The following is a 19,902-nucleotide window of genomic DNA, read 5'->3' on the forward strand; positions in this document are numbered from 1 at the left end:
TTTCAGAGCTCCAGTCTGACTCACTTTTCATCTGGAGGGAAAGTATTTGCAGACTGTTCAAGACCCTGCTGCACTAAAACCTAAAATCTAAGCATAGTCATTTATTTATTTTTTTACAAGTGCTTGATATTACCTATAGATTATGCTATTGAATTTCTGGTAACTTTCAGGGGGTTTTCTACACTCTCCTTGGTGGAAGGGGCATGTGTTTTGGTTGTGTTGCTCTGTATCAGAGAACGAAATGTTATATTTCTTGGGAATCAGTTTGCATGTGCAGTAGACTCTTTGTTCTTTTTCACCCTATTCTCCCATCAACACATGCATGCAACTATTTCTAGAGAATGAAGGGAAGGGGTTCATAAGAGATTTTGAGAAACCAGGAATGCTTCAGAAAAATAGGATCCTGTGGTCTTCCTACTAGGCAGCTTTTATTCCTGCAATGTATCATTGGACTAATTATAACTATGCTAGGAAAATCAGCATGTTTCTGTTACATTGATATTTTGGCTTTTGTTTCCATGGGATACTTTCATTTTCATGCATTTTTTAAAAACAAAATAATTAAGGAGAAAATTTTAATCAGTATAATCACAAAGTTTGACAAAAGAATGCAAAACAATCGTTGCTGAGTTAAGCTGGGAACATTGTTTGTGTGTGTTTATCGGATTTCCCCCCCTCCCCAATATCTTGAATTCCATGCAAATTCTGCAAATGAACATTTGAAATGTTCTCTTTTTTAGAGGGAATCCCCCTGGGTCAGGCTTTACTCTGACTCTGTTTTCAAAAGTTGTTCCCAACATCAACATGCCCTCATTTGCAAAGGTAGAGCTGCTTTGTAGACAGCGATTCCCATTTTCTAATTTACTTATGGGGGAAATCAATTTGCTTTACTAATTAAACCCCGCTAATTAAAGTGGAAGGTAAAGAGTTAATGTGCTTGATGCAATTATAGGATGTGCCCAAGTTGGAAAAAAACTTTATGTAAACAATGGTTGAATGTTCTGCAGACAAGGAATTCGATCCAAACCAAGCTAGTTGTGTTTAGAGCTCATTGAAATTAATTGAACTAGAGGTAAACCTGGCTTAAGGATTTCATTGCTCATCAGTTCTAGTTAGTCTGATAAAATAACAAGGCCTTGAGACCAATTTTGTTTTTCCAGTTGTAATGTATTTGTTATGAATTGTCAATCCCAAAGAGGCCCAGCCATACTGGGAGGCTGGGAATGCCATACTGGGAGGGAGAGATTTTTATTCACTCTGGGATTCTAGTCTCACCTTCTATGAAAAATGTTGGCTTTGTCAGCCTTGCTGTATCAATACTTTACATTTCTGCACTACTTATCTTTCAACGTTTAGATTGAACAGAGATTTGATATTGGTGAGTGTCTTTTTTGTCTGAGCCTGTGATATACTGCTACAGAGTTTTATTAAAGAGCGGTCTGAAATCCTTTATCTAAAAATAAACAAAATAGATAAATACATGACAGCTTCAGCTTCAGTGCTATTCCCCTCTGTGCTCTCCTTATGTGCACATAATCCACTTTTCTAAACAAAAGAGATGAAAAAAATGGCACCACAGCTGTCCCCTCCTCAGAAAGACTACTTCCCTTCATCCATTCCATGGGTACTTTTGTCTTCCGACTGGAACTTCTGTGACTATCTGACAAAGGCTGAAGCCTGATAGAAGCCTGCTTTGAAAGCCTAGGCTTACGAAACCTAAATGCTGCCAGATGCCTTTTTTGTGCAATGGAGATCACCTCCCCGAATTGATGTGTGTTTTGTTTAGCCGGTGACACAGAAAGGCAATTAATTTCCTTGTTGGCTGGAGAAGGATGTGGTTACATTGTAAGGGTAGTGGCTAGATTAAAGAGAAAATAAACTTTGGGGGAATGCTGTTATTGCTGCTCGTCCAGCATCTGAAGTGCTCTACACTTTGCAATATTGTATTTTCCTTCCTTAGATCACAACTGTGCTATGATATAGACAAGGTTAAGTTTTTGTGTGTTTTTTTCCAAAAAAAATATTATTATTTTTTGCTCTTGAAAATGGGGAAAATAAGGTTGAGAAATTGTGGCATAAGGCCTTTGTTGTAGCTAGAAGGAAAACCATTGATCACAAGGATAATAAATCTGTTATACCGATTTCTTTATAGGTGGTAAGATGGTTTGCATATGAACACCACACTACTATCCTTCGTTACCTGGGAGTAAGCACCTCTGAAGACTATAACATTTACTTTTATATAAATAATACATAATATGAAGCTGTTTCTCTGGTTTGCGTTTGGGAGAATAAGCAGTTATTTGTTTAGTTTTACTTACTTATTTGCTTGCATAATGTGTAACCTTCCTCATTCCACAATCTTGGTCTTATTATGATAGACCTAACCTGAAATAAGCACCTGATGTAAACAGAAGGCTGATTTTTAATTTTTCTATATAAAAGGAACAGAAGGTGATTTTCATGATCCAAAGCTTCATGTGCACCAGCCTCAGTAAGGAATAACTGCCCAGCCATGATATTTAAATTGTATGGTGGTGCTCCTATGTTACAACAGTACTAAGGGAAATGTTGGCCAGGTGAAACAATGCACATTTAAGGGATTTTCCCCCACCCTCCACATCTTTGGGGTGAAAAAAACCCTGAGAAATCCTCTTCCTTTATGAAACCTAGAGTTGCTGATCCTTTGGAAATTCTTTCTAGTAGCATTCAGATCAAAGACTGAACTGGAATGTAAGAATTACGTTCCAACTGATGGTCTCTCACTCTCATTGCTCTTCCTTTTGTTGAGACTACTGAATATCCCTCTGAAATTTTTATTTAAGTTGGCAGCTCTCAAAAGTAATCTTTACTCTCCCCAGCTCTGAACTAAACTCTGCTATTCCATTTTTCAGGCATTGTTCAGAAATAACTGTGGTTGCCAAGAACTGGATGGGGAAGCTTTATCTTTGCTGGTCTGCTGGATCTCTAAAAACCTTTTTAAAGCACTATCCTTTCTCCTTCTGAGTTGTTTGGCTGATACAATATGGGAGCTACCATTTTAATTTAGTTATGATCCTAATTAAGTGACCTTTCCCAGGTACTGAGCCTGTGAGATTACTTCTTAGCTTCTGTTGTTGGTTTCATATGGTCTGACCCCTAAGGGGCAAAGAGGATGCAGAAGTTCTAAAGTATTGAATGAATGCATGTGGGGCTGGATGTTAGAGAACAAAAGGACACCAGTCCTAACAAAGCAGTGGAAATGTGGCATGTACTGGGTGACATTCTCTATGAAGGATGAATTGATGCAAAATAGGCTTACTCCTGGGTTTGGTGTTACATATTGGAAGCAATCTAAGTTTAGTTTAGCAAGCTAAGTTTAGTTTAGCAATCATTGACTGGGAATGCCTTTCTACAGCCTTAGATTATACAATATAGGTTTGCATTAGTTTATACATGATTGCATACAATTGTGCCATTCTCTGGCAGAAGATTATATGGGCGCAATTATTCATGTAATAATTACTTCTTTCAAAGCCGAAGAGCCAGCACTGTCCGAAGACATCTCCGTAGTCATTTGGCCGGCATGACTAAACACCAAAGGTGCACAGAACGCTGTTACCTTCCCACCAAAGGTGGTCCCTATTTTTCTACTTGCATTTACTACATGCTTTCAAACTGCTAGGCTCGCAGAAGCTGGGACAAGTAACGGCAGCTCATCCCGTTATGCAGCACTAGGGATTCGATCCGCTGAACTGCCGACCTTTCGATCAACAAGTTCAGCGTCTTAGCCACTGAGCCACCTTTTATCTACAGGACTATTTTTTTTTCCAATCTGAATTAGTCCATCCTACATTGAATTCCAATGCCTTGTGTTTGGGCAGTGGTGGTATGTACTGGACATGCATTTTCTCAGTGGAGTTTCCAGCATAATGTGGAATGTGGTGAGGTGACCCCATCTGTTACGTGATTCACAAACCTGTAAAAGCTATACTATTCCAATATAGCTTTGGGACAGAAGGTCACCTGGTTTGCCTTTGTAATTTTCATTTTTTAAAATTGGATTTAGGATTGAAACAAACAAACAAACAAATATATTTCCATATGATATTCTGCCCATAGTTTGCTATGATGTGCTCCACAAATTATAGTTGCTTAATGGATAGGTAGGTTTTTTTTAATAGCTTTCTTTCCTCTACAGTTAATGAACTCCTTAGGAGAATTTATACCGAATGGAAGCCTGTGAATTCTAGTCCTGCCCTAGCCATGAAAGCCAGCTGGGTGACTTTGAGCCAGTCACCCTTTCTCTCTCTTGTTGTTGTGAGGAAAATAGGAGAAGGAAAGCGTGTTGGAGTTATTGAGTTATTTGTAAAAATAATAAAGGTGGGATACAAAGAAATAACTAAATGATCATGAATCATTTTTATGCTATATAATATTTTATGGCTATGAAATATCAGTATCACTCTAAAAATTTATTGTATGGGTTTTTCTCCTATGATCCTTGGTTATGTAGTATGTTGCTCCAAGTCCCCAGTATCGGTTGCAGTTATTAAATTTTTGTACCTCATAAAAAGATGCTGCATTACAATTCTATAATTAACACAGACACACAGACATGGAGATATATATATATATATATATATATATATATATATATATATATATATATATATATATATATATAGAGAGAGAGAGAGAGAGAGAGAGAGAGAGAGAGAGAGAGAGAGAGAGAGAGAGAGATGAAAGTGACAAAAACACATTTTAATGTGAAAGGTAGTTTGGGGATAACATTCTTGTATTAACAATCTGAGTTTTGTAACGACACAATGTTGTTCTTTAACCGAAATAGGCAATCCAAACCATAAAATGACTGTATTTAATTCAAGGGGGGAAACTCTGAGGGCCATTTACCGAACTAACGGTCAGCAAATCTGTAAATGTTGATTTTTTTTTCTCCTTAATGAAATGGAAAAGGAATGTGTGCTACATACAAAAAATTAATGTTTCATAAAATGGTTGTTACAATCAAAGGAATCACTATGAAAATTAAATTACTGGGCTGACTCTGGAAATCAACATAATATGCTCTGTTTAATTCAGTCATGCTAAAATATTAGATTTTCTTTCATTCTCTTTCAGCTTTCTCTCTCCTTCACCTGAGGGCATCTGCTGATGAGTCTCTTCTAGAGGTTGTTTAATGACTATTTTACAGCAACTGTCAGCTTTTTAAAGCTCAGTGGCATTGGATAACATGGTACTAGCAGTCTTTTTACATTATTTCCTTTTCTGTAAATCTGATTTTTAAAAGTACCAGAAATGCTCCTAGGAACTTAAATGAATGGCCAGTGGATGTTTGATATTTTTATGTATCATTATGCTTATATTAGTTATTTTATTTGGGGTTTTTTTCTTTCTACCTATCAATGGAGCTTTAACAATAATGTTAACAACAACAACAGCATTGTAAGAACCTTCCAACCTTATTTACCTTCAAGCTAGGAGATCTCCTTCAAGAACCCTACCATCTGGAACGAGCTCCTCCCAGAGATACGGAGGATCCCAGACCTGCACACGTTTCGTCGTGCTCTCAAAACTTTTTTGCTTCAGCAGGCTGGCCTGGCCTAACTCTCCTTTTTTAAATTTTTTAATTCATTTGATTTTATAAATTTGGTGTTTTAATCTGAGTTTCGGCCAAAATATTTAATAATTTTAAGGGACTTTTAATATTTGTATTATTTGTATTTTGTCTTGGCTGTTCACCGCCCTGAGTCCTCCGGGAGTAGAGCGGTATAGAAATTTGATTAATAAATAAATAATAAATAAACCCAGAAGCCCTTGGAACCGATCAGCAGTTTGTGCACAAAAACTTTAAGGCAGAAATGTTTTCTTATTAGTTGATAAAAAGATAGGCCAATTTTAGCATTGCAGAAGGCAGCCATCTTTATAATCATCAAAGCCCTTGTTGGTAGAAGTAAATGCCAAGCATTTCTTTGCATAGATACAGAACCTCAGAAATGCCCTTTTTGGGTGCTATTCAGCTTTGCACATTCTACATGTGACAAGTCTTGACACACAATCAACAGTGGCAACATTGCTCACATATCATCCCCTTCAATCTATGTATATCATCTGTATCTATCTCTATATATTATCTATATTTATACCCATATCATCTATATCTAAATCATCTATATCTAATTCTGTATCTATTGATCTATCTATCAACTATCTATTTATCAATATCTTAATCAACTACAGAGGTGATCACTTTCCTTGTTGAATCATCATGATGAATCAAGGCAGTTTTCATCTCATAGATCCAGTTTTATTTCTGATTCTAGTCAAATAATCAAATAGTCTTTAGTGAGGTTTCTCCTTATTATAAAAATAATACATGGAAAGAAGGCAAAGAGCCTTCTTGAATTGAGGTGACAAGTATTTCATGTGAGAAGCAGTTCTATCACAGGGCAGGCTTCATCCCATTAAAGTGAGACACAGAAGCATTACCATAAGGACGTGATGGCAAACCTATGGCATGCATGCCACAGGTGGCACACGTAGCCATATCGGAGGGCACACGAGCTCAGCTCCGGCATGCATGCACATGCCGGTCAGCTGATTTTCGGGCCTTCTGGGCCCACCAGAAGTAGGAAAACAGGCTGTTTCCTGCCTCCAGAGAGCCTCAGGGGGTGGTGGGAAAGGCCCGTTTTTCTCTCTCCCAGGCTCCGGAGCCTTTCCAGGAGTCTGGGGAGGGCAAAAACGGCCTTCTTTACCCCCCCCAAGAGGCCCTCCGGAGGCCGGAAATGGGCCGTTTGCCAACTTCTAGTGGAAGTTGGCAAACGGGCTGCTTCCAGCCTCCAGAGAGCCTCTGGGGGGAGAGATGGCCATTGTCGTCCTCCCCAGACTCCTAGAAAGGTTCTGGAGCCTGGGGAGAGAGAAAAATGGGCCCACTGGGCCATCATGTGCCAGGAGCGGGGTGGGCCACATGCGCAAGGCAGGACACATACAATTATGGGTGTGGGCACGCACGTGCATGACCCCCCCGTACTCCCCCCAACTCCTGGCACGCAATGGCAAAAAGGTTACCCATCACTGTCATGAGGTATACAGCAGGTTCTTTTTAGCCTCAATCTCTCAGCTGCACAGTTTGTAAAAATGAAATAATTTCAGAGTGAGTTCAGCAATGTTTTTCAGGAAACTGTGTTGACCCTTCAGATGATCCCATGTTACATCATCTGAAGGGCCACTTGCAAAGAATTCCTGGGATTAAGTTCATTACTAGGGTCACCCTGGGATACTTAGAAGGAAGCAGGACAGAAAGTGCAGCTGTAATTCTGTTCCCGAGGACTCCTTTGTTTAACTTGTCTTTCATGTTCAGCTTTCAAGCAAACGATTTGTTGCCATCAAGGTAGATATAAGGAATCTTTAAAAAAAAAAAGATAAGGAAAGACTATCACTGCAACTGACATTCCTAAAAATTTACAAAATTTCAGGAACAGCGTTTTTTTTAAAAATGACAGCTCTCCATTTCTCATCTGTGAATTCAGATGATATTTATAGTGAGTGACATTTTGGGTTAGCCCTATTTATTTATGAATATATAAAATGAACAAGTAGATAGTGAGCAGATGCAGTATTCAGTCTTTGGCACAAAGCATTGTCGTTCTCCAGGATGAATCAGCAGTGTCTCAAAAGCTAAAGAGTGATTTCATTTATTTTAGAAGGCCATGGTATACACACAGCGCCTCTTTGAATTGTTCTACTTTGAATTGTTCTATTCATGAAATGAATAGGAGAGCCATGGAAATTCAGACTTCATTGTGAGTTGTGGTCATGGGTTCATGAAAACTAAGATGCTGAAGTGAAAGCATCCCACAAATTCCTGACCCCACTAAATGGTATAAAATGAATCTGAATCCAATTTACTGAAAATAAATTCTAGAGGAATGCACAGGATTCAGTCCCAAATAAAAGTGCATGCCCACTAAAGAGGTCAAATGGTCCTGTTTATTTCTCTAAGGCCACTCCCTACATGAAAGCCTTTCTTGTATTCCCCATTCGATGAAATGGATGGCACATGGAACATAGGAAGGAACTACTTTTTGCACAGCTTATAATTAGCTTGTGGAATTCCTTGCCAAAAAATGTGGACTTCAAAAGGACATTCAACTGTGGAAAGAAGAATAAATTTATAAATAATTATAGGTCATGATGACTCAGGGGAAGTATATTATTGACTATTAAACTGTTGGAAACAATAATAGGAAACCTTAATTGTCTTCGTATTTCATGTTAGTTTTCCAGAGGTGTTTTATTTGAACCAATGAAGCTGGACATTTATTTTCTCAATTGAATAAGTATTAACAAAAATATATTTTTTCCTGCATTTAACTCATCCTGGAAAGACAGAAGAAAGACTTGAATTTTATTGTACCTATTTAGTTCTAGGAAAAAATGGATGCTTTTGCATCAGAAACTGGGGGGAGGGAAAGTTCTCCTAACAATTTAGCTAGCAATAAAGCCTCGCAGATTACACATTATGTAAGGGAAGTACCTAAGTTTCTTTGTGGGACCAGCTCTTCCTGGAGTTATCTGTTATTCCATGTGTTCTAATACAGTGGTCACCAACTGGTGGTCTGTGGACCACTGGTGGTCCGTGAGAAAATATTGGTGGTCCGCAGAAAAATTATTTGCATTTTTTATATTGCACTAAATCAGGGTTCCACAAACTATGGCCCCTGGGACAGATACGTGCAATGATCTTTTGTGTTGCTGCAGAGAGTCTCCCCCTTCTGGGTCTTTTTTGTGTGAGTCGGAGGGGGGCAGAAATTCCAATTGGGGTCTGCTTTGGCCTACTGGTGTGGGGCTTTGGGCAAAGGCTGGAGGGAAGTGCAGCTGGTGGCAAAGAACTGGAGGACCTTGTTCTAGTGGGACTGCATCATGGTCTGGAACTGGCTGACCATCTCAGCTCACTGAGCCTCCAGGTGCCTGTACCTGGCCTTGCACTCCTGCAGGTCTTCCCTCTGCTTGGGAAGCCTATGCTCCTAGTCCTCAGTGTGGTGCTTCTGCTGAGCCTTCTTCTCGGTCAGATCCAATTTGAACTGAGCAGCTGTTTTGCCTACTCTTTCTCATGGTGGGAGAAACAACAAGTGCTTCCTGTTGAGGCCAATAGGAGCCCAGGTGGGCAGGCAAGGAGTGGCTGGGAGGGGAGGGGTGAGTAGAGGCCGGCGAGGCTCCCCTCGACATGAGTGACATTGAGTTGGCCATGTCCACCTAGTCACATGACCACCTAGCCACACCCACCCAGCCAGTCATTAGGCAGATCATATTAGTGGTCCACAGGATTTAAAATTATGAATTTAGTGGTCCCTGAGGTCCGAAATACACTCCAAATCCCTTCCTTTAAATCCTGACATGTTATGGGAGCTATAATGCACCCTTTCTCCATGCCCTGTGGAACATTCTTTCCCTCTGACATCTGGTATATCCCACACTCCTAGCTTCCTGGAAGGTCTTGAAGAGCTGGCTTTTCCTGCAGAGAGAGGATGGAGCCTAGTACATTTCAGCATGGATGAACAGAGGTGTATTGTGCTGACTGTGGTTTGTTCTCCGAGACTGCTTTTAGCTTCCAAACGTTTTGTCACCGGGCTAGGTAACATCAGCAGCAGGACTATGGACTATCTAGCCTGGTAACAAAACATTTGGAAGGTAAACAGCAAGTTCGGAAAACAAACCACCATCAGCATTTACCACCAGAGCTACAAATATTTTCTATCATTTCAGGGGTGTATTGTCTTTGGGCTTCCAGGAAATTTGGTAATGATTTGTATAGCTTTTATTTTTATTTATTTTATTTAGTGTATGACATATCATACATGGACTGGCAATATACATTAACATTTCACATAGATTAAAAACACAGTAAAATACGAATGTTAAAAAGATCTATATTCAGATACCAATGTTTAGGCCATCTAACCATTGAAGCATAGGTAAAGGTAAAGGTTCCCCTCGAACAAATGTGCTAGTCGTTCCTGACTCTAGGGGGTGGTGCTCATCTCTGTTTCAAAGCCAAAGAGCCAGTACTGTCCAAAGACGTCTCTGTGGTCATGTGGCCAGCATGACTAAATGCCAAAGGCGCACGGAATACTGCTACCTTCCCACTAAAGGTGGTCCCTATTTTTCTACTTGCTTTTTTACATGCTTTTTAACTGCTAGGTTGGCAGAAGCTGGGACAAGTAATGGGACCCTGTTACGCAGCCCTAGGGATTCAAACCGCTGAACTGCCGACCTTTCGATCAACAAACTCAGCGTCTTAGTCACTGAGCCACTGCATTCCCCATTGAAGCATAGCATCACATGAAAAAAAAATCAGATATTGGGCTGGTATGTGCCCTCAGCTTACAGCCAGTCATAATGTGACCTACAGTTTGATGCGGGACCTCACAGCCACACTGAGGGAAGGATGCTTAACCCCCTTTATACAGTGAATCCTGGCAGATTCCGTGTGAGGTTCAAATCCTATTTAAGTTTGTTCATTGCTAGCATTTTTATGTTTTTACTGTTTCTTGTAAGCCATCTAAGATTATAGTATGTAAGATGGGAAGCTATGTAAATCTTTTAAGTAAATAAATAGTACTAACCCTTCTATTGCATTCTCTGTATTCCCTCTCCATCAGGCATCTGCAGAGGGACTCGAGAGAGCACAATAATGAAATAAGCATTGGGACACAATCATTATCTCTTCTTCCATGTCTCCCTGAAAATAAGACCTTGTCTTATATTTTTTTGAACCCTGAAATAAGCGTTTGGCCTTATTGCCATGCACTCAAAAGCCCGACTGGGCTTATTATCAGGGGATTTCTTATTTTGGGGGAAACAGGGTATATGTGTCTTCATATAACATATATATGCAAAATACACTGTGATACTCAGCTAATAATTCTTACAAAATAGTCAGTCTATGGACACTTCTGGTCCCTTCCTCCCCCAGCTTCCACTCGGGCTGATCTCCCTTGGTTAATTAATTAAGAATTATCCTAAATATATTGCTGCTAAATACCTTTACTTCCCTCTTTTCCTTTAGTGTTTCTTGCCTTAATATCTATTTCTTTATGCAATTTATATTTATAAATTAATCTTGTTGCTGCCTATCAGACTACTGTGACTCTAGGTAGTTGACAGTGAATTAAACATTTATTATAAGAAAACAAAACAAAATTATCAATAGCGAAAAATGATAATCATAATCAATATACCATGTGCCAAAGGGCCAAACTGCCAATCAATAGTAAACAGACAAGCAGCCAACAACTAGCATGATTCTCCATTCCACTTGCAATAGACTATGCTCCATTGGCTTTGCTCAATATCACTGTGGTCAGATTTATCTTATATGCTACTAAGTATTCTGGAAGGGAAACTATTTGTATAGCTATTTTCTATGGTAACCATAGTTGAGGACAATATCAGGTGCACTGTGTGTCATTTACCAATAAAGGAGAATATTTGTAGCTCAGGGTTGAAATGAGGAGCTTGGTGCTCTCTGAGCTTGCTTGTTTTCTTGCAGACGTTTCTGCAAGAACTAGGTAACTAGGTTATCTAACTAGGTAACATCATCAGTGCTAGTAGAGAGTGCTGTCAGTTTATATTCTGGTGTCTTGCCTATCTGTATGGGTGGGGGTGGTCTTAGAGATTCTTTGGTTGCGGTGTTTACTGATAGCTCTTTGGCAATTTCTTGATTGGGATATTGCTTACTTGATTGTTGGTCTGATGTTAACCTTGGAGTTAATCTATTCTGAACTGAGTACTGATTACTGATGGAGACCTGCTGGAGTCTTTTTCTCTTTTGGGCTGGTTGATTATTTCTTTTGCGTAGTCTATACATGTTGTTAATGTCTATGTGTCTATTGATGGCTGATTTGTCAGAGTGTGAGGCTACTAGAAATTCCATGGCATATTTGGATTTAGCCTGGTTTAGGATGGTCACATTTTCCCAATTGAAATGATGGTTAAATCTGTCTATATGTTGTGAAATTAAAGAATTTTTATCATGTCTTCTGACTGCCAGTTGGTGTTCATAGATGCGTTATGTCAATCTTCTGCCTGAATGTCATATCCCATACTCGCATTCCCATGCCCTGATATTCTATGTGGAAATAGTGTCTGAAGGCCTTTCCTTGAAGAATCCACTGTAAGAGACTGTGTCTCTAAAGTGAAGAATGTTCAATTTGTAGAGATGTTTCTGCATTGGATCTCACAACCTTACACAAGTGTGCATAGGTTCCAATTTATCACCTTTATGATTTCATAGTTTTAAAGACAGGCATTTTCATTTATCTCACCTGCCAGTCTCTCACTTGTAAGGGGAGCTAGAATTTTGACTTGTTCGGTTTGCGTTTTTAAAATCACCATAACAGTTGTGATTGGTTTATTGTGTTGCATTATTTTATAGACTTCCTGCATTGCAATGATAAATTATTTATAAACAGTGTATTATTGATACTGTAGACCACCCAGAATCTCTTGTGATGAAAGAGTGTGATTTTTTTCAAGAAATTCTTACACCATACATTGAATTTTTTTTCACACATAATCGCAGGATTTTGGAACAAGTATAAAAGTATATTTAAGTATAAAACATAATTAAATATTGGCTTATCAGTATCACATTTAAAACTTGTGTATTTTAAATGATCTAGTATCTATTTACTTATTCCTTTTGTATGTAATTTCTTCCATTTTTTCAGTCAAGTTATTCTATGTATTTTTTTTCTATATTGCTCTCTTAGATGTTGTATTCTAATTTCCCATTATTTTTGCTGATCAGAATTCTGAGGGCAACTAGACAGCTCCAGATTCCTGTCTTTCATGTAATACAGTCCCAACCAACTTTGGCAGGTATATGTCAGTTTGATCAATAATGATGTCTGGATTAGACAGTCCAAGTGGCAAAAAGGGTCTCTTCTTAGGCATTTTGCCAGATTTTGAAAACCACAATAACGACATTCTGCTAAGGAAGCAAGATTGGAATGCTGATTGATTTACCCTGCCTCCACCTTTCATAAAAACTGCAGACTAATGGGCACTAAACGCCTGAATAATAATTAGCGCAAGTAAGTGACTAGATGTCTGTTAGTAAAATATTAAAGCATTTCTAGTATATGAACTACACATATTGTGTTGGAAACAGAAAAAGTCAGAATTACAGCTGTGAGTTGTCTGGCAGATCAAATATCCTGAATATTTGAATTGGGGTCAACAATAAATTATAGAACATTACTAATATATATATATATATATATATATTTATTCACGCACATTTAATAATAACAAGAAAAATGGTCTCCCCCTCCCCAATTTTCATGGACTATCCAGAACTTTAAAAATAGCTAGAATTAGATAATCATAACAATTATTCCAAATCTTGATGAGTGTTTATCTGCAATGCACACATGACCAAGTCAAACTACATATTTAAAAAATATTTGAGAAATCTCCATGGCACATAGACATCAACTTCTATTAACCATTTCCAATAAGGATTGTGGATGGTCTTGAGGGCTGAATGGAAAGGAAAAAGTTAGGTTTGGAAAATTAAAATGAAATTTGGAATAGCATGCCAGATATCTATCATTTGTAGTTGACAGGTTTTCGCCTTCTGAATATGCAAAAATCTGTTGCAACAAGGTGGCAAAAAGTAGGACTTCAAATTAAATGGTATGTAGATTAAGATCCTTGCTCAGCCCATAAAGCTTAACATGCCTCAATTGCATTCTAGATGCATGACTTTGGCCCAATTGTATTGGAAAATCTAAGATGGAAAGGAGCGTGGAGGAGGTTAAGATGCTGGACTTGTCAGCTGGGAAAGCTGATAGCCCAGGTTCAAGACCTGACTGGCACTACCAAAGACTGAGTGGATTCTGGAGAGATATGTTTGCCTGATTGGGCCTTTGATCAACCTGACAAAGCTCTTCTTATTTTCTTATAAAGCTATTTGTTTAATAAATTAATAGCTGAAATATGATGGAAAACAAGTTATGTTTAGATAAGACAATATTATTAATAGAAGATGATGTCTTTGTGGTCCAGATTTACTTTTCATCTACTGAAGAGGATTTGAAACTTCTGCATTCATCCTTTCCATCAAAGGTTTAAAGGTTTTCCCTGTCTAGTTGTGACCAGCTCAAGGGGTTATTACTAATCTCTGATTCTCAGCCAAGGGAGCCTGTGCTGACTGACAGATGCTTTCATCATCATGTGACCAGTATTAAAATACGGAATACAGTAATTTATCCTGCCAAAGCGGTATCTATTTATCTACTCGCAGTTGCATGCTTTCAAACTGCTAGGTTGGCAGGAGCTGGAATGAGTAATCTGTCCAAAATCCACTCAGGTGGATCTGGGAAGTTTATAGGATGATTTGAATGCATTTTCCTATTCATAATCCCCAGCAACTAGAGTTAAGAGCCCATTGTGTCTGATAATGGAGAAAATCTGTATTTTCCATGGTAGCAATTGGTAGTTTGATCTTCCATGATTTTTTAAAATCTTTTTTTAAAGAGGCCCAACCTGGTGACCATTATTTCATCTTGCCTTTGTAAATTCCAACAATGTACTATGTATTTTCTCTATCTCCATTCATCTTCTCTGGGGTCCTCTAATTCTAGGAGCATCAAAGAAAAGAGAAATCCCCGCCTTCCTATATCCACTTTCTGTATATCATGTATAGTTTTATATACCTTGTCACTCTCTCCCCTTCAAACTATATCAACAGTAACATTTGATCATTAATTGCCGCTAATGTTGATTCAGTTCATCTGAACCATTTACCCCTTTCTTTTCTACCTCACATTGCAATTTCAAAAAGTGGCATGGTTACATCACATTGGTCCCTGGGGCTTAGTCTCTTTGGAACTATGGCTGGCAGTAAGAAAATCCTATTCATCCCTGTGCTTTATTTCTTTCAGAATAAACATACAATGATCACTCCATTCAAGTATTTTACTTGCAAAAAATCAGCCAACACGGCTTGCATTCATTATCCCATCATAGAATAATGTGCCGCAGTGCTATGAGAATCTAAATTAAATGGTGAAGATTTTTTTTTAAAAAAATGCATTTTTGCTCAGCTTCCCATTATACTTTATTCTCAACAGCTTTAAATCAATTGCTGTTTGGTTTGTCACTCAAGAGCTCTCCAGTTTCTCCTTTTTTTATATATGAATTACATTCTAAATAATAATAGTAATAATGATATGAAAAATGATGATCAGAAATATTAAATAAATCCACATTGTATGGTGACAAGGTATGATACTATGCTATTACAAGCCATTGATTTCAGGATGATGATTCTATGGTGCTTTTGTGAGCTAAGAGTTCTAATTTAGGAAGACGTTTATCCCTTAACTGTCCTAATGCTGAGAAAACCATAAAAAATTATCCTGGAGAGCAGAAAAGAATGAAGGAGGAGCAAGCCGATTAAATCAGAAGAGGTGTTATCAACCCCAGGGGAAACACCATATTTTTTTTTACTTTTGAAGTACTTCCAGCAGAAATCTGAGCAATCTTACATGTCCTCTCCACACGACCCATCATTACAACTTAGCAGTTTGCAAATCCTCAGCAGGTCACCATATTTTACACGTACTAACCATGTAAACACTACCGGGCACTTCTAATTACTAGAGATTATCTCTTAGAAGCCTTCCCACTTTTGTAAAGCATACAAAAAAATGCTCTGAGAAATAACATTTTCCACCCCACTGTAAGTTATATCCATTATAGCTTGTCATTTTTCAACTTATTTTGACTTCAGTATCAATTCCATGCCTTGCACAAACATAATATATTAAAATAACATTCTCAGAGTATTCAATTGCTTTTTTTGTAGAAAATTTGTACTTAGTGTACTTTTCCTTATTAATAGACTTAATCAAACTTCTCAGGACCTCCTTTGTCAATAAGATTAATAATAATCTTACGAATTGGTGACAAGTTATTGAAGCTAAACATTTGTTGGGCATATCAAAGATTTCATACATAGCGAAAGAGATTTTGTTTTTTATCACCTAAAATGGATCCAGTGACTGGATCCATTTTAGACAATAAGTTCCCTCTTAAGACTTTAAGCCATCGCCTCCCCAACTTTTTGGGCACTGGACCAGTTCTGTGGAGAGAGGACATTCTGTGGAGGAAAATTTAACCCCCCCACAAAAAAAAATTGACACAAAACGTTGTGCTAGTCGCTTTCCTATTACTGCACTTACTGAAGTTTGCTGTAGCAGTATGTACCATAATTCTGAAATACAGTTCCTCATGTTCTTCTGATGATCTAAGGCAGGGATGTCCAACCTTGGCAAATTTAAGAGTTGTAGGTTTCAACTTTCAGATTTTCTCAGCCAGCATGAAACTCACAAGTCTTAAACCTGACAACGTTGGATGCCTCTGATCTAAGAGATCCTAAAAACACATTTTCATCTAGATCCTGTACACACAGAAAAATGCCTCATTGAGTTCAATGGGGTCTTCCTTCTAAATCTGGAAAATGAAGTGCTGCTATCAACACCTTTTGTTTTGTGGTTCAGTAGCATTTTAGTGTGTTTGTATGATTGGTTATTGGAAGAAGTTTCTTGAACCATTTGCTCAAAGTATTTTGGAAGATAATTTCCCATTTCCAAAATCCTAAACACAGCTTTCTCTAAATTATATTTTAGATGTGTGGGTCTACAATTCCCACCAGCCCAAGATATGATGGAAATTATAGTCAAACACATCTGGAATACATCAGCTTCAAGCAGGATGACTTATTGACCAAGTAAAATGCTAAAAAGTAACTTAATGATTATCCCTCTCTATGTAAAGTCCCTATGCTACAGAAAATTTATAGAGCCTGACTAGTTCAATAAAACTATTAAATCAGTAAAATAAAATACATTATAATAACAGAATAACATAGTTGGAAGGGACCTTGGAGGTCATCTAATCCAACCTCTTTCTCAGGCAGGAAATGCCTGAAAACATTTCAGACAAATATTTGTCCAATCTCTTCTTAAAAACTTCCAGTGTTGGAGCACCCACAACTTCTGGAGGCAAGTACAACTTCTGGAGGCAAGTCGTTCCACTGATTTATTTCCTGATAAACTGTCAGTAAATTTATCCTTAGTTCTATGCTGGTTCTCTCCTTGATTAGTTTCCACCTCTTGCTTCTTGTCCTACCTTCAGGTGCTTTGGAGAATAGGTTGACCCACTCTCCTTTGTGGCACCCCTTAAATATTCCTTCCTGATGTTCCTTCTTGGATTTTGCAGTCTTTGATAATCAGTTGATGCTTACATATAAAATGCGGGGGGGGACTTTATTTGGAGAATTGTTTCCTTACATTTTCCTATCTTTCAAATTTTTATTAAGTATTTTAGAAGATCACAAATCTAATGTTCAAAATTACCCTGCTGTTCCCATTTATAAGCCAGTTTTTTTTATATCTGAAGAAGGCCAACTTCATTTTTTTAAAAAAACCAGATCTATTGGATTAAGGCATACCATGGATCCAAACATGTTTTCAGTAATGGCAGGTTAGTCTAAACAGCATGATATTTTATTTGAGTCGTTTCTTTGTAATTGTATTCAAATAGATGTGCATTTTCAGAAAGTAAGTGCTATAGGACAATTTTGGTTTACTGTCCTGCTGCTTAACCCTATATTATTCAATTGTACTGATATAGCGAGAAACAATCGTATTATCCACTTGCTTCCTACCCTTTTGATAACATAGGACAATACATAAATTGTTTGATCATAGTGGAAGAAGAAATGCTACACATGATGACAACGAAAATGCATTTCAGATTTATATTTGTTGTTTTAATACATTTAAACAACATAGACTAAACAAATCAGGAGTTGGGAGGATCACATTTTAAATCTCTACAATACAAAACCTCTGCAGGTGACTCAATTTACAAGTTACCAAGCAAAATATTGTTAAAGTGATTTGTCCAAATGGTCTCTTAACAATCTCTACTGGGAATTAGAATAGAATGGAATAGAATAACAGAGTTGGAAGGGACCTTGGAGGTCTTCTAGTCCAACCCTTTGCTTAGGCAAGAAACCCTATATCACTGCAGATAAATGGTTATCCAACATCTTCTTTAATTAATTAATTTATTGCATTTACATGTGGAAGCAGAGGTGTATTTCTTAAAGCTGGACCTAAATCTCCTCCACAGTTTCCTGAAAATGTTCTTCCTTTGTTAAAAATATAAGAGCTCAGTAATAGGGATTTCCTGTAAACATTTTCAAAGAATGGACCCTGTCCATCTTTTCCTTGATTTATTTAGCCTTTCTCCCTCCTTCCATGTTGGTTACATAGGCACATAACTCACTTGATGCTTCTCATCAGTTTCAACTTCTCAAATACAGGTAAGTCCTCAACTTACAACAGGTAACTGAACTTTGTTTTTCCTTGAAGACATTTCACTTCTCATCTAAGAAGCTTCTTCAGTCCTTCAGAAAAAGAACCTTTGGGACAACCATGATGTGGATAACTGGGAATTTCCATAGACATTTCTGGGAATAAGGGGAAAGAAATCTAGAAATACTAGTAATCATCTGATAAAAGCTATGTGTTTGGATAAGAGTAGAAGGCAAGAAGAATTTGTGCACCATGCTGAATATCTTGGATGAAGGATAAAACACAAAGAGGGGAAAAAGATACATTGGGAGTATTTTTTTTCCAATACATTTTGCAAAGGTAAATGTAAATTTTCCAGAGAAGAGATATGCCCCAGGGAGGTGCAAACAATCAGGGCTCCCAGGAGAATTTACCTGCTTGAAAAAATTTGAAACATGCAACATGTAAGCCAAAATTTAGTTGCTGAGTTATTTTGTTCCTATTTCATTTTTTTTCTATCATCCACCTAGGTTCCGATTTAAAACAATTCCACTAGCTTTACCTAATTTTTTTTTTTGTTACATTCTTTTAAAATTAGGTAAAAAAAATTGGTAAACACTTTGAGAATGGTGAAAAATGCCCTTTTACCTAGGTTAATAATTGTGGTCCTATAGTTATCTGCTGCAACTATGTTTGAAGAATTGGGAGTGTCAATAATATAGGGTTTACCACATCTGACATACAGAACAGATTCTCTTTTAAAATTTCATATTTTTTTGTTCTCTAATCTGCCTACCTTTCTTTTGGGTGAAACCTTTCTATATCAAGTGACTGGAAATATTACAAAGAAAAGTAGTATTTATTTAGGATCCAATCTGAGTCAGTTACCGGGACCTCAGGTTTAGTCATGCTGGAGCCCGTCCTCAAGGAACTTCTTTCCACTGGAATATGGAACTTCTCTCTACCACACATTCCAGTAGAAAGAAGTTTCCTGAGGATGGGCTCCAGTATGAGTCTGAAAGCTCCGAAGACAAAACCACTGGTCCCGGTGACCGACCCAAATTGGATCCTGCAACATTATACTGGGACATGTATATTCACCTTCATTTGTATTTTTTTAATTACTAGATTCTGATCCACTGATAAGATTCTCTATGCCAAGCAAATGTAATAAACACTCTGCTCAGCGGTGAAATCCTCTGAAGTCTGCTACTGGTTCTGTAAGTCTGCTACCAAGCATGCACTTCATGAGCATATGCCTGAGCACCTGAGCCGTGCCCATGCAGTGCTAAAAAAGGAACATTTTGAAGCCTTCTGAGTCTGCAAAGGGAAGTAGAACAGCGAGGGGGAAAATCCGCTGTGTCAGGTGATTTAGATTAGCTAGAAAGCAGGAAATCCAACAATTCTAGCTAATATAAATCATGCATCAGAGCTGATCGTTGCCCAGCTGATCATTGGAAATACCGGTTCGCCTGAACCAGTAGTATTTTTTACTACCAGTTCGGGAGAACTGGTCTGAGCCAGTAGC

The sequence above is a fragment of the Pantherophis guttatus genome, chromosome 1 (genome assembly GCF_059756535.1).
Source record: "Pantherophis guttatus breed Tessera chromosome 1, ASM5975653v1, whole genome shotgun sequence".
In the NCBI taxonomy this organism is placed as follows: domain Eukaryota; kingdom Metazoa; phylum Chordata; class Lepidosauria; order Squamata; family Colubridae; genus Pantherophis; species Pantherophis guttatus.